Source organism: Phoenix dactylifera, chromosome 11 (genome assembly GCF_051530095.1).
Source record: "Phoenix dactylifera cultivar Ajwa chromosome 11, Ajwa_hap1_PhDact_Kaust_v1.1, whole genome shotgun sequence".
Classification (NCBI taxonomy): Eukaryota; Viridiplantae; Streptophyta; class Magnoliopsida; order Arecales; family Arecaceae; genus Phoenix; species Phoenix dactylifera.
In genome coordinates, this window is record NC_143200.1 from 1976959 (window position 1) to 1980235 (window position 3277).

A 3277-nucleotide genomic window follows, 5' to 3' on the forward strand; every position below is an offset into this window, starting at 1 on the left:
CATATATATATATATATATATATATATATATCTCGTACCACCCTATGGATAGATGATGATATATGTAATGCTTAGCAATCAGATGAGGAAGCCACTCAACTCTAATCTATAAAAAAAAACTTAAAAAAATAAAAATTACAAAAATAAGGTTTACATTTTTTTTCCATTAATGATCATAAAACCGGGGTGTATATTCTTTATTTATTATAGTGAGGTCACTTTCTTAAAATAGACATAACAGGTAGAAATGAACTCGAAAAAGCTAAAATTTTAAAAAGTAGATATCAATTTGTACAACAACTTTGCCTTCTAATGCTTCATTTAATTCTTCCTGGATTGAGAGATACATCCGGTCAAAAAAAAATTCGGAAAAAAAAATTTCAATCTGATTGGCCTGTTTCAGGATATAAATGATGGGATTTGGGCTTGATCGCTAAAATAGTAGCCCTTTCTAAGGGGTAGTGCCATATCGTAGATCTCAAAAAATCAGCCGAGTTTAAAGAAAAAAAGAATCATCTCAATCAGGCGGCATATAACCAAATTATAGTCTCCAGAAAGTTGACTAGCAATTCAACATCGAATCAAAAATAATGTACATTGAATCTGATGATCCTCGTGGATCACTTAGTAAAGCCACGAAACCATCTTTTTATCTCAAATTCTGCTGGCTTACTGTATGTAGCAGGATATATATAAGTCACTTGACAGTGTGTACAGGCGCTTTTTTTCCCCCTGATTATGTTAAGGATGCCCATAGGCTGAGCTTGAGCCAAATATTCAATACTTTAATAAAATTAGCTCGATGATTTGACTTGAACGATTCAAAATTTGCCTTGACATCTTCCTTGTATGTAAGCGCAGAAAAATCTGCTCATAAACAGTCCTTAGTTCAGCTTGTTGGCACCCTGTTTTTTAAAAAGGTTTTCAAATCGGCCCAAAAAAGTGGCATTTCAATCTTGTATCTCAAAAAAAAGCTTAGGATCTGCTTAAGATGTAGGTTAAAATCAAAATATAACTTTGAAACTTGAGAACTAGGATGAAGCTCATTTACATTCAGTCAAGCAATTGTTTTATTGATGGCATTGCTACATCCTAACTCAAACGCTCAGGATATTACTTGGAGTCTACCAAATTAAGATATAATAACCAAGACACAGATTACCGACAGAAAACGAATTCTAGAAGGCAGACAGAGTAGTAACAGTAAAAGATAATCCAAAGTCTACTAACAACAAAGAGGAGGACGGAGACACATTCAGGGCCTGCGACCGTTATGCAGTGCCGAGTACGTACTGTACCGGGACGCCTTAGCCTTATCCCTGCCTCCGCCCACCGCCGGCAATTCCACCCCCGGCAGCATCGCCGCCGCAGACTGGACGGCGCCGCCGTCCTTCCGCGGGATTCGGCAAGGAATGTGAGGCAGGTACGGGCAATATTTTGGTTGCTTTAAGAACTGGGCGCATTCCGCCGGGGACCTCTGTTCCGGCAACCCCCGGATGCAGTTCTTCCGGACGTCGAGAATTCCCCTCTTTATGAGCTGCCAGCAGCTCGTCCCCACCCAGGTGAAGTAGTTGCTGGACAGCGACAGATTGGCGAGGTGGCCGACGTCGGCCAGCCGGCAAAGAACGTCCGGCACCTCCCCGTAGAGTAAATTCTGAGCCAGGTTCAGCTGCTCCACCTTCTTTAAACAGCCGAAGGAGAGCGGTATCGGGCCGGTGATATAGTTGGTGCCGGCGTCGAACACCGTGGCCTTCTTGAGCAGCCCAACTTCGTAGGGTAGGCAGCCGGAGAGCTGGTTGTTGAGGAAGAGGACTTCGATAAGGGTTTTTCTGGTTCTCCCGATCGAGCGGGGGATCGGGCCGGTGAAGCGGTTGTTGGCGAAGGTGAGGTAGGCGGCGGTGGTGCGGCCGAGGGCGTCCGGCAGGCGCTGGTAGAAGTTGTTGTTGTTCAGGAAGAGGACTTGGATCAGTTTTAAGTCGAAGACGGCGGGCGGGAGGGGGCCGGAGAATTTGTTGAAGCGGAGGTCGAGGAAGGTGACGTTCTGCAGGGGGAGGACGTTTATGGGGAAGGAGCCGGGTATGTTGTTGTTGCTGACGTCGAGCTCGTAGAAGAAGCGGAGCTTGGAGAGGAGCGGGATGGTGTCGCGCGCACTGAGGTTGTTGGAGTTGGCGTGGAAGAGCGCGAGATCGGGGAGCTGGTCGACGAACTTCTTGACGCTCGGGGCGGCGAGGCGGAAGGTGTTGAAGTCGACGGAGGCGATGGTCGGCATCTTTTTCCGGTTCGGCGGGGTCTCGCAGAAGAAGCCTTTATATTTACAAACCTTGGCTCCTCTCCAGGTCCGCGTGACGCCCCTGGGGTCGGAGGTGATGGTTTTCTTGAAGCGTTGGATGACGTAATAAGCTCGTCTCTGCAGTTCATTTACGAATCGTAATTTTGGTTTTGGTTTTGGTATCGGCGGTGGTGGCGACGGCGGCGGCGGCGGCGAGGGTGGCGGCGGCGAGGGCGGCGGCGGCGGCGAGGGTGGCGGCGGCGAAGGTGGCGGCGGCGTTGGTGGTGGAGGCGGCGGCGGCGAGGGCGGCGGCGGCGGCGAGGGTGGCGGCGGCGAAGGTGGCGGCGGCGTTGGTGGTGGAGGCGGCGGCGGCGAGGGTGGCGGCGGCGGCGGCGGAGGAGGAGGAGGAGAAGGAGGGATTGGAGGAGGTGGGCAAGGTGTAGGAGGGGGAGGAGGTGGACAATTGGGCTCGGATTCTGAAGGGGGAGGGCTGCCGCCGCCGATGCCGATACCGATGCCGATCCCGAGGGCTTCTCGGGTGTTGCTGTGGATTAATGTTGGAAAGGTGGTGGCGTTGGAGAGACAAAGAAGACTTGGGAGTAGTAGCAGTAGTGATGTGAAGAAGATGAGGAATTGCATGGGCGAATAGCTGTTGCTGCTACCGCCGCCTCCCATACCTCACTCCTACTCACACTGACAACTAAACAGCAGTCCAAGTCTTGCGAGAATTAGAAACGTGAATCGGAAAATACTATAAGACCTAACTGAGTGTGTGTCTATGTGTGATAGAGCATGCAATCAGATCACTATTTGGTGAGATTTATAAGCAATCGTGGGTGCCTAAATAATGTGACTAGTTGTCGCAATGGATGTCCGATTGCAGCACCCGAAGATGCGCGGGAAAAAGCTGATCGAAAATTATTGGTGGTTGCCATCTTGATTCTAGACTAGGTCAGGTGACTACCCCCAAACTCGCCCATTTTTACTCAAGCTTGTCGCTTCTTTATT

General features: G+C 49.2%; 1 pseudogene; it reads right to left on the reverse strand.

Moving 5' to 3' along the window:
- Window positions 1-1046: 1046 nt before the first annotated feature.
- LOC103713513 (uncharacterized protein At4g06744 pseudogene) lies at window positions 1047-3052 on the reverse strand (annotated as a pseudogene).
- Between the last annotated feature and the right edge of the window lie 225 nt (window positions 3053-3277).